Source organism: Bubalus bubalis, chromosome 2, assembly GCF_019923935.1.
Source record: "Bubalus bubalis isolate 160015118507 breed Murrah chromosome 2, NDDB_SH_1, whole genome shotgun sequence".
Taxonomy (NCBI): domain Eukaryota; kingdom Metazoa; phylum Chordata; class Mammalia; order Artiodactyla; family Bovidae; genus Bubalus; species Bubalus bubalis.
The window spans coordinates 7234139-7246710 of record NC_059158.1 but is presented as its reverse complement, the minus strand read 5'-3'; the positions used below and the strand labels follow the sequence as shown (position 1 = coordinate 7246710).

The following is a 12572-nucleotide window of genomic DNA, read 5'->3' as shown; positions in this document are numbered from 1 at the left end:
TGAAAGAGATTGGAGGGTCTTAAAGAGGATGCTGAGACATGCCTTGCGAGCTCTGGGGGCCCCGGGCTCTGGGCACTGGGAGACTGGCCATATGGGGCTGAGCCACCAAAAGTCCGCATCACAAGAGTGAGAGAGAACCAGAAATAAACCTGCAGGCTGGGTCAGCTCTGTCTCATCTGGCTGACCCAGAAAAGCTCAGATCCTGAAATTGGATTAAAGGAATCCTGGATTACTACAATCCCAAGGCCTGGCAGAAGCAAATTAAGAGGCTCAACATCCGAGTCCTCACGTAATTTCTACAATTAACTTTTCGAACACAATATCCAGCACATTCTCAAATTTTTGTTTTTTTAGTTGCTTGCCATTCTTAGTTTTATAAAGAATGTTATTGAGCACACACTTTATTTATCTATTCTTTTAGCTGCACAACACAGGGCTTATGGGATCTCAGTTCCCTGACCAAGGACAGAAATTGTGTCCCTTGCAGTGGAAGCTGGGAGTCTTAACCACTGGACCACCAGGGAAGCCCCTGTTGATTATTCTTGAACACTAATAGGTGGGGGAGGGGGGGAGCAAAAAAAAAAAAAGAGGAAGTGGAGAAGGGAGAAGGCAATGGACAGAGACCCATGAGTTCTCTGTCCTGCTGAGGACCTGGAAGGAACCAATAACTTCTGAATCATTAGCCCTAGTGACTGAGCCGAAGTCAGGGCCCTGCACAGAAATCATTGACCTGGGGAATGTGGCAAGGTCTGCTTGGTCATGTGGATAAGGATGTTCATCGGGAAGATGCCAGAGGGTGTCTGGAGGTTGTTCAAGAGACCAGTCAGGACTCAAGCAGCCATCCACAAAGTGGGCAAAGTGGAAGCTGAAGGAGTGATGAACATTTAAGAAGAGAGGACGAAGAGTTCAGAGAAATATTTTTAAAAGATTGGGCTTGATCTTGAAATAATGCCTCTTCATTATTGAAAACAAACAAAAAAAGATTTATTTATTTGGCTGTGCCAGGTCTTATCTGTGGCATGTGGGATCTAGTTCCCTGATCAGGGATGGAACCCAGGTCCCCAGTATTGGGAGCATGGAGTCTTAGCCACTGAACCATCAGGGAAGTTCTTCTTTATGACTTTTTCGCCCATTTTGAGTGTGATACACATTTACTGAGAAATTGCCTTCCTGACAAACTCATTCTTTAAAACTCCTTGACTGTATTGCTTCTGTGAAAGCTTGGATTGCCCAAGGGTGATTTATCAACCTCTCTCAGGCTCTGCCTAGATCATGTATTCACATTGATTATCTATGCATCAAGAGGTACTCTCACAATTTTTTTCTCTCTCCTACTAAATCGTGTTTTTTCAAACCAAAGGTTTTGACATCTGTGTTCCCTGCATGTTGGTCTCTCAGTATTGGCTTCCAAACGCATAAATTAATGAAGGGAAAAAAAATGGGCTTAAAAAAGAAGAAGAAACTTAAAAAAAGATTAGGCCTAGCAGTGGCATGGAAGGTATGTTGGAAAGACCTTAGGTCTTATAGGGGGTTCTGAGCATGTCACCCTAAATGATGCCACTTGGGCATATTGATATTTTGAGTTAAAGTCCCTAGAGAACCAGCATAGGTAAAAAGGTCACTCTGACCTTCCTTTTTCTTCCTGAAAAAAGGAGATAAAATTCTCATGTGATAGGTGCCCTCCCTGAACCAGGAGGGGAAAAAAGCCATCTTATCATCAGAGACAGGGAGTGACAGGCAAGAGAAACCTGTGCAAACAAACCTTGTCAAAATAACCCCTTTCTTCCCAGCCACTTCTCCAGGATTAACTGCCCTAGTTCAGACCCCATATTTTGTCACATGTTAGAAACTGCTCTTTGTTCAACCTAGTGTGTGAGTGTGGCCCTTAACTGCTTCTTTGGGTTTCTGTTATTTTCATGAAGGCTCCTATGTACATACAAAAACTACTAAATAAGACCTGTATGCTTTTCTCCTGTTCATCTGTCTTATGTCTAATCCTTAGGCTCAGCCAGAGACCTAAGAGAACAGAGGAGAGATTTCGCTTCAAGTGTGAAGACAACCCAGAGGAGGCTGCAGGGACACAGATGTGGACTAATGAAGTCCATGGGGAAGGGCCTGGGGAGGGAAGACTGCGGGGTCAGAGAGTGCTCATGGGGCAAGACCACGGGGTCAGGGAGGGCTCCTGGGGCAAGACCTCGGGGTCAGGGAGGGTTCCTGGGGCAAGCTTCGTGACTAGCAAGAGTGAGAAGCCAGGGAGAGGAAACAATTCTACTGTTCCTTTTGGACCATATTTAGGAAAATATCTTTTTTTTTTTTTTTTTTTTTGACTGCACCCTGAAACATGTGAGCTCTTAGTTCCCTGACCAAGGATCAAATCCACACCCCTGCAGTGGAAGCATGGAGTCTTAGCCACTGGGCAGCCAGGGAAGTCCCAGAAAAATATCTTTATTCCATGTATACTGTTTTCTCTTCTCACTGTGATCGCGTGAAAACCCCCATAAATACAGTGTAAGTCCTAGAAGTGGTTTAGTTCAATTATACTTAGGCACTGCACACACACCCGTTTCCCTGTGGCCACTTAAAGAAAGAAAAGAAAGCGAAGTCGCTCAGTCAACCCTTTGCGATCCCATGGACTGTAGTCTACCAGGCTTCTCTGTCCATGGGATTTTCAGGCAAGAGTACTGGAGTGGGTTGCCATTTTCTTCTCCAGGGGATCTTCCTGATCCAGGGATCAAATCCAGGTCTCCTGCATTGCAGGCAGATGCTTTACCCTCTGAGCCACCAGGGAAGCTCCTTAAGCAGCTAGCTATAGCAGAAGACTGTTATCTCCACAGATCGCAACAGCTGGTCGTAAGCAAGAAGGCACATGCAACCAATCCTCATTTCCTTTCTTGATCTGTTTATTCCTGTGACAGGTAGAATATTTACTTGTAGACCACATGCATAAAGGTTTATGTGGTAGCTGTTTAGGTTGATTTGTTAGTTTTTTTTTTTTGTTTTTTTTTTTAAGAAAGGCCAAACAATTTAGACCTATAAAAGACAGCTATGCTATTACTGAAAACACTTTTTTAAAAAACATTTTAAAAAACGTATATATATTTTTAACTGAGGGATAATTGCTTCACAGAATTGTGTTGGTTTCTGCCAAATATTTTACCTGGCGTAATATAATAGCTCAAGCTACTGCTTTAAAGTCACTGTTTTAAAAGTACTTTGGAAGGACTGATGCTAAAGCTGAAACTCCAGTACTTTGGCCACCTCATGCGAAGAGTTGACTCGTTGGAAAAGACTCTGATGCTGGGAGGGATTGGGGGCAGGAGGAGAAGGGGACGACAGAGGATGAGATGGCTGGATGGCATTACTGACTTGATGGGCATGAGTCTGAGTGAACTCCGGGAGTTGGTGATGGACAGGGAGGCCTGGCGTGCTGTGATTCATGGGGTCGCAAAGAGTTGAACATGACTGAGCAACTGATCTGATCTGATCAGTATAGAGCTTTTCTGCATTATCAGGAAAATATAAAGGGAAAGGGAAAGGGGAAGTCGCTCAGTCGTGTCCGACTCTTCGCGACCCCATGGACTGCAGCCTACCAGGCTCCTCTGTCCGTGGGATTTTCCAGGCAAGAGTACTGGAGTAGGGTGCCATTGCCTTCTCTGAGGAAAATGTAAAGTTAGGCTCAAATGTTCAAATGTTACTTAATTAAAGTCTAGGCTAACAGTAGCTAATAACACTCCTGTTGTGCTTGTCTGCTGTGTTAACTCAGTCCTCACCTCAATTCTATTAGGTTGAAACTATTATTATTCCCATTTTATAGATGAAGAAGACGAGGCACAAGAGGTTAAGTAGCCAGACCAAAGTTACATAACTAGTAAAACAAGAACCAGGATGCAGATTGAGTCAGCCCCAAGTCCACGTTCTTAACCACTATGCTTATTCTCCCTGCTTAAGTGAGAGCTAAGTGGTTACCGAGAAAAAAAAAACAAAACTTCCACCTGCCTCCATAAAATTCCAAGAATCAGTTGTGTAGTTATGTTGCAGATTGGGAGAAAAATGAAATATCTGGGATCTATAACATAAATCGCTCTGGAAGACACAGCATATCTTTTCTGCATCCAGTTTGCAGTAAATCCCACCTGCCAACAGTCCCTCCCTCACAATCAGAAAGACAAATGCATGCTGGAGAAGCCTAAATGCAACAGAGTCTTATGACATTTTGCGGACGAATAGCGATGAAGAATAAAAAGACAAAAAAAACTGAAAAGGTCCTTGAGTTCACATTTCTTAAGCTTCATGTCACCATCTGTTTATGAATATGAAAAGAATTTTTTTCCAGATGGATTGCAATAGAAAAAGAAATATTAGAGTTCATTTCACAAAGTAAATTTATTGTCTTATTTATGAAAATTTTATATATAGATGGGATCATAGTCTAAAATATATTTCTTACTGCAAACAAAAACCCTGATATCTATGCATCTGGTCTAAATCCCCTTTCCTGGGAGAAGAGAACCAAGAGACTGAAATAGGATCAACAACCCAAAGAGGACCACACCAAGACACATTGTAATTTAAATGACAAAAATTAAATATTAATTAAATATTACACATTTCTGATTTTCACTGTTTATTTTTATGTTGTAAATGTGTAAATTACATACACATGGATCTGCTGGAGACAAATACCACTGGTAGCTGGATAGCTTGTCAGAGGCGTTTGTTCACAGGAAAAACTTCTTTAGTACAGACTGTAGTATACCTCCAGAGCCTGTGTTTAAACAGCACAAGTCAAAAAAGATCATATTGGGGACAAAAAATAAAAGGTCACATTGGCAGATGTCACCCGCGTTTATCAGCAGTGCATTCAATTTGTCCAGCAGAGGGCGCTAAAATGCAATTTAAGCACAGTGACCCTTAGCAAAAGTTTACTTGATTCAGTCTTGACAGTGAGGTTCTCATAGCAAATATATCTAAAAAGGTCTAGTCTTGTAGAATATGGGCATAGGAGGTCTTAAGAACCAATGTAAAAATTTTAATATCAAATTACAAGGCTAATTTCCGCCATGTTGCCTTGTTGTTGTTCAGTCGCTAAGTTGTGTCCAAAACTCTTCACCACCCCATGGACTGCAACCCACCAGGCTCCTCTGTCCATGGATTTCCCAGGTAATAATACTGGAGTGGGTTGCCATTTCCTCCTCTAGGGGAGCTTCCTGACCCAGGAATCGAACCTGTGTCTCCTTGTCAAAATAGAAATGAAAAGGGAATTCCCTGGCAGTCCAGAGGTTAGAACTTTGCATTTTCAGTGCCAGGGACCTGGCTTCAATCCCTAGCAAGGGAACTAAGATCCTACAAGCCTCGCAGCATGGCAAAAAACAAAATAGAAATGAAAACCTTGGTGCTCAGCAATCCCTCTTCGCTTAGCCCCGTCAAGCCAGAGAAACAGATTTCTCAAAAGTTGTAAAATCAAGTCCTGGAAAGAAGAGCTTCCTTTCTTACTGTCACAGACCTGAAAGGACTCTCACGGATTCACCCTAAAGCACAGGGTCTGCCCACCTCTGGCGCTCACAGCTGTCATAGCTCACCAAGAACAATCCAGGATGGTAGTCAGTTTGTAATCACAGCGGCATAAAGCTAGTTATCTCAGTCGCCCAGGCTCTCCCGCCAGCATGGAGCTAGCAAGTTGCCTGACCTCAGCAAAGCCCAAGGTTTCTGTAAGTCAGAAGCCGGCTGATGAGGTAAGTGGCAGCAAGGGTCATAGGGGCCGTGGCCACGAATAATCAAAGACAATCTGGGCTTTTTAAAAGAGACCAGCACAGAGATCCTAGGCAGTTAATCTGGATGGTCAGTAAGCGCCTACTATGGTCACCCCAACCTGGACCCTGGCTGGAGTGCATTTCCATCTGCCTGTGGTACGAGGTGCCGGGTTGTTCTCTGTGCGTTTCCATCAAATCAACAGGGGAAAACAGCAGCCCCAGATACACGTCATTAGAACCTGGTATTATCTTGTCATATCCATTGTCTTCACTCCCCACGCACCTAATCTTTATCCCAAACCTAATATCCTGCTCTTCATTCAAGGGCCTTGCAGCTCCCACGCTCTCAAAAGCTTTTCAACTCCCCCCGCGCCCCTCACCCTCCACAAATTAGAATTCCTTCTCTCCGTTCTGCATCCCTTTTCATAGGTAGCTCTTTGTGAGCACACACCACAGTCCACTTTGCATTGCCTCTGCTTGTGTATCCGTCTGCCTGCCTCCACACTCGCCTCTGGATTGTGACATTTAGAAGGCAGTGATCCAATTTTGTTAATCTGCTGATTCCACCCAGCTCCTACCCTGCTCTGTGTACACAGAAGGTGCTCAATACATGTCTGTTGATCCACTACTTGGACATTTTACGATGGCCAATTTCCCTTGTCAACTTAAGAAAGATTCAAATACACATAAAGGTACCAAGAATAATAAAACCACCCTCAGAGTGGCATTGGTTTCTCCGGAGGCATTTATAATCCCAGGCAGTATAGCCTAGAGGTTAGCAACATGGACTTTGGAATCAGAATAAGGTGGTTTGGGATCTCAGCTCTGTTTCTTATTATCTGTGGGTTGGAAAGATCCCCTGGAAGAGGATATGGCAACCCACTCCCATGTTCTTGCCTGGAGAATCCCCACGGAGAGAGGAGCCTGGGTCGCAAAGAGTCCCTAGGGTCGCAAAGAGTCTGATGACTGAAGCGACGTAGCACACAAGTGTCCCCAAATTTCTTCATCTCTCGAATCCTCAGCTTTCCATCTATAAATTGGGGCTTTAGCAGCAGCAGCAGCAGGAGCTGGATTGCTTTAAGGATTACATGAGATAATACATGCAAAGCACTGGCCACAGTGCCCGGCACACAAGAATGCTGTAAAAGGCAGCTATTGTTACTGCTGTAGCGTGACCACAAGCTCCTGTGACCCCAAACATGGTCACCCTAAACGTCACAAACTATACTGGTGGGGCTTCCCTGGAGGTCTAGCAGTTAAGACTTCACCTTCCAACTAAGGGAGGGGGTGGTCAGGGAGCTAAGCTTCCACATGCCTCCTGGCCAAAAAACCAAAAACATAATACAGAAGCAATATTGTCACAAATACAGTAAAGAGACTTTAAACATGGTCCACATTCAAAAAATCTAAAACAAAACAAAACAAAACGTTTACTATTTAAAAACTGATGAGGTGGAGAAAGAGCCTATAGACCAAAAGAAAATTCGGAGACGTACCAATCAGTTACAGCACGTGCTGTGCTGTGCTAAGTCCCTTCGGTTGTGTCTCTTACATCTCCTGCATCAGCAGGCGGGTTCTTTATCACTTTATCTTTACCACCTGGAAAGCCCTAGTTACAGAATAGGGGATCTTATATACATTCTGAGGGACACTAATGGAACATTGGCTGTGTTGGGATTAAAAAATTACTGTCAGTTTTTTAGGATGTGACAGTGGTATCACAGCTATGGTTTTTTAACAGAAGGGTGCTTATCTTTTAGAGATATATCCTGATACCTTCACAGATTAGAATTTATAACACCTGCTTCAAAATAAGCTATGGTGGAAGAAGGAAGCAAATGATGTTTAGATGAAATAAAATTGGCTGTTAGTTAATCATAGAAGCTGAATAGTGGGAACATGGCCGTTCCATTTATTTGAAATTTTGGAGTTTTCCATAAATAGTCCCTTGGACAGCAAGGAGATCAAACCCGCCAATCCTAAAGGAAATCAACCCTAAATATTCATTGGATGGACTGATGCTGAAGCTGAAGCCCTGATACTTTGGCCACCAGATGCGAAGAATCAACTCACTGGAAAAGGCCCTGATGCTGGGAAAGATTGAGAGCAGGAGGAGAAGGGGGCGATGGAGGATGAGATGGTTGGATGGCATCACTGACTCAATGGACATCAGTTTGAGCAAACTCCGGGAGACAGTGAAGAACAGGGAAGCCTGGCGAGCTACAGTCCACAGAGTCGCAAAGAGTCAGACACAATTTATCGACTAAACAACAACAAAAAATCAAACTATGCAGTACTTGCTAGAGTCTGGATGTGAGGCAAGGCTTGGGGCACCAGGGTGAGTCCAAAGTTGCACAAAGAAAGAGGCCATCCTCCAAATATTGGTCCCGAATGACCACCGTGTGTTAAAGTGCTGGCACAGTGTAGGCTTTGAAATGGTAATGACCACATTTTTTCACAATATTGTTTCTATAAAAGATATCATTAATTTAGTTTTTGTTCATGGATTACATTTCCATTAGCTAATAACAATATATTTTCCAACGACCTTTGAATCTAATGAGATTCCCATTAGAACATCACAGAAGCTTTAGGTAGCATGTGGTTAAAAAAAGGGGGGGGCAAGTCTGTCTTAAATATTGATCCAATGTCTATAATGTTATACAAACTATAAAGACAGTCTGAATTAACATTTTAAGTCAAATTCTGACATAGGTTGAAGTATTCATAGAACTAAATTAATTACAAATTACCTTTAACAGAACTGCTTACAGATTGGGTGACAGAATATATCAAGATTATTGTCATTACTATTCTATCTGGGATTCCCAGGTTTCTCAGTGGTGAAGAATCCACCTGCCAATGCAGGAGACGCAGGTTTGACCCCTGGGTCAGGAAGATCCCCTGGAGGAGGAAACGGCAATCACTCCAGTATTCTTGCTTGGAGACCAATGGACTATGGAGCCTGGCGGGCTACAGTCCACGGGGTCGAAAAGAATCAGATATGACTGAGCGCTGAGCACAGCATATTTTATCTAGTTTAATGAAAGAACCAAAATGCTTCATTTAAAAACTTCGTTATGATCCATCTCCTTCTGAGTTCCAGCCTATTTCCTTGAAAAGGATCAATCACATTAAAGTCTCTGTTAATTATTTTTTCCTTTTCAGTACTTACATAGTCAAATAGCTGTAAGAGTACAAAGTAATGGCCCCAGTAGGGCTTCTTGGACTGACCGGTGGACATCGTCTGAGAATGTCCTGCCAGGGCCATGATCCCTAGGGACCTAGGTCCTAAAAGGTAGGGTGTGGTTTTCCTATCTCAGAGCACTTTCATCTGCTGTTTTCTTCACCTAGAGGGATTTCCCCTAGATTTTCTCATGGCTTCATAACTGCTAGTTCTGCCAGTCACTGAGCTCTCAACTCAGATACAAGCTTCCCTGGTGGCTCAGATGGTAAAAGTGTCTGCCTGCAATGTGGGAGACCCAGGTTCGACCCCTGGGTCAGGAAGATCCCCTGGAGAAGGAAATGGCAACCCATTCCAGTACTCTTGCCTGGAAAATCCCATGGACGGAGGAGCCTGGTGGGCTACAGTCCGTGGGGTCTCCAAGAGTCGGACACGATTGAGCGATTTCACTTTCACCACATCACTCACATTTCTTCACAACACTGCTCTAAAATTATTTTGTTTATTGTCTTCTTCCTTCTCATTAAAATAGAAACTTCATAAAAGAAAAGGAGCTATAATCTTCAAGGCTTTATCTAGAACATCTAGAGTCAACAGGGATTGGCACACATTTTTATTAAGGACCAAAGAGTAGATACCTGAGGATTTATTGACCATAGAGTTCAGTCACAACTACTCAACTCTGTCATTATGGCATGCAAGCTACCATAGACAATATATAAGTGTATGGACAAGGCTGTGTTCTAATAAAACTTTATTTACAAAGAACAGTCAGCTGGACAGATTTGGCCTATGGCTGTAGTTTGCCAAACTTTGCTCTAGAATATTGTATTGGAATGTAGTACACAGTGTTAGTCACTCAGTCGTGTCCGACACTTTGCCACTGTCCATGAAATTCTCCAGGCAAGAATACTGGAGTGGGTTGCCATTTCCTTCTCCAGGGGATCATCCGAACCCATGTATCAAACCCGGGTCTCCTGAACTGCAAGCAGATTCTTTACTGTCTGAGCCACTGGGAAGCTCCACAGTATTCAGTAAATATTTTTAAATGAATGAATGAAGGTACATTTTTTTTTCACCTAGACTGATACAAAGAAATGATTCAGTTCAGTTCAGTTGCTCAGTCGTGTCTGACTCTTTGCAACTTCATGGACTGCAGCACACCAGGCTTCCCTGTCCATCATCAACTCCCAGAGCTTGCTCAGACTCACAGTCCATCAAGTCAGTGATGCCATCCAACCATCATCTACTTGTTACTCCACAACAACCAAACAACAATACATTGTTTTGTCATAAATCCTTAGCCCTGGTAATCCTGAGTAAAAGATGCACTAAATTGTTGGAGGTAATCAAGTGGCACCAGTGTGGCTTCATCTGGTTTTACTCTTATTTTTCAGACTGATAGTCTTGGGCTGCACCCCGCAGGCTCCAAAGGAGGAACCCAGAAACAGCAAAAGAGACATCCAAGTCTTAAAGGACGGGGGACCTCACAAGTCTGAAACAAAAGGTCCTGGAGCAATACCCCCACCATGGACAGCAAAGGGCAGGCAGAAAGGAACAACAACCTTCACTCCTCAGGCAAGAAAGAAGCTACCATTTCTTGGCGAAACTGATGGCAGGGTGGCTCATCAGTTACCAGGGAAACAGGCAGCTGGGACGGGGGCAAGCACAGAGGCAGTTAATGATTAAGCCCTGTAATTAAGAGGGTTGGTTAACCAGATGAGTGAAGTGGGACTGGTCAAGAAGGGGATGCTGCTGCTGCTGCTAAGTCGCTTCAGTCGTGTCCGACTCTGTGCGACCCCATAGATGGCAGCCCACAAGGCTCCCCCGTCCCTGAGATTCTCCAGGCAAAAACACTGGAGTGGGTTGCCATTTCCTTCTCCAACAAGAAGGGGATACAGAGAGAGCAACAAAACAGCCATCTTGAATGGCCTGACCATATGCACCAGGACAGAGCTTTCTTTACACAAAGGCAGAGCATATGGCCATGGAAAGAATGTGATTTCTAGGGTCGGTTTCTATCGTTTGCCAAAAAACACAAACACTCTGAAGAAAAGCAGACTTTAAAGTCACAATAAATTATAAGTTGAGTGATCCATACAAGAGAACAAGTAATAAAAGAAAAATCTTATAAAAGCATATTTATTGCATATTAATTATGGACAAATGAGTGGGAATTCATGTTATCTCTGTCACAATAGATTATAAGTTGAGTGATCCATACAAGAGAACAAGTAATAAAAGAAAAATCACAATAAATTATAAGTTGAGTGATCCATACAAGACATATTTATTGCATATTAATTATGGACAAATGAGTGGGAATTCATGTTATCTCTGGTCAGAATGTGAAGATATGATCCCAGTTCCGTGTTAACAGGGGTAGAACCATTTCCTTTTTTTATTTAATGAAATAATTAGTGGGAAAAAGAAAACCTTCTGGCATTTGCCATCTCCTATGTTCCTTTACTGTAGTGACAAGAAAAGCCATAATTTATTTTAAGTGATGGATAATATATCGGTGACACTTTAGACCTCCTTTTGGACCTGTGCGCTGATAAATATTTTAAAGTAATAAATAAGAATTATCAGACCAAATGGGAAGTATAATTCAAAATTTAAGGGTTTACACATGTGAACCTGGTGTTCTTTGCAAGGTATAGATGACATCAATGGTATAATTTCTACAAGCAAAGAGCAGAACGCTTAGAGGCTAGCTGTCACACTCTTCCCCCCTTCCCCCACCTCCACCATCTTGTTAGAAAAATAAGACTAAATCCTTCCAGAGATGACGGACTTGTGTTCTCAAAATGTGGTCTATGGCCTACGTGCCTGCATCAGCCTCACTTGTTATGCTTGTTAAAAATTTGTATTCCTGATCTGCAGCTGAGAGCAGCTTGATGCATCCAGGTCTCTGTAGTTGATTAAATCCTCAGGTGCAATTTATACACAATAATGTCTGAGAATACGTTGAGAATTCACACTGTGTTACAGTAGATTAATCATACAGTGAAACTGAGCCAGTCTTTTCCTAGTTGAATGTCCAAAGAATGTGAGAACCATTTTTGTGGATTTAAAATTATAAAATACGTGTTAAAAAAAAACCCTGAAAAATGAAAAAATATTAAGACAAATCATTTCATAATACGGCTATTGGGGAAAAAAACAATTTGGGGTGAGTACTGGGGTGAATTTCCTTCCCGCACACATTTTTAATTCAAGGAACAAGACCATCCTCTTGAGCCAGAGCCTCACGCAAGACAAGGGATCTCCTGCGGAGACTGACCAGCTCCCGACCTCATCCCCCAAAGGAACCGGACTGACCCCTCCATCTGACCGCTGCATCCTGCAAAATTCAGGGTCATCCTGCATCCCGAGTGGGAGCCTTCATCTGCCTTTAACGTGTGCTTGACCCGGAGCCGAGTCAGCGAAGGACGAAGGACGACGTCCTGGCCCCCTGCAGCCCCCTCTTCCCCCAGATCGGCTGCGCTGGCAGCCTCCGGGGCTGGGGGTGGGGGAGACCGGGGTACAGGCGGCGGGTGATGCCTGGGGTCCTGGCCGAGCCTCCGCGAACGTTGAGCGGCCGAGCGCAGCGGGCGCCCGCGGGGCCTGCACCTCGCCGCCCGGTCGGTAGGGGG

At 43.5% G+C, this 12572-nt stretch overlaps 1 long non-coding RNA gene across 1 annotated transcript; it reads left to right on the top strand.

Annotated features, from left to right (window-relative positions):
- The first annotated feature begins 7923 nt into the window (after positions 1-7923).
- Positions 7924-11037, top strand: LOC123328229. Its single transcript, XR_006543040.2, has 2 exons — positions 7924-8088; positions 10332-11037. It is a non-coding gene; the product is annotated as an uncharacterized LOC123328229 (long non-coding RNA).
- Positions 11038-12572: the final 1535 nt, after the last annotated feature.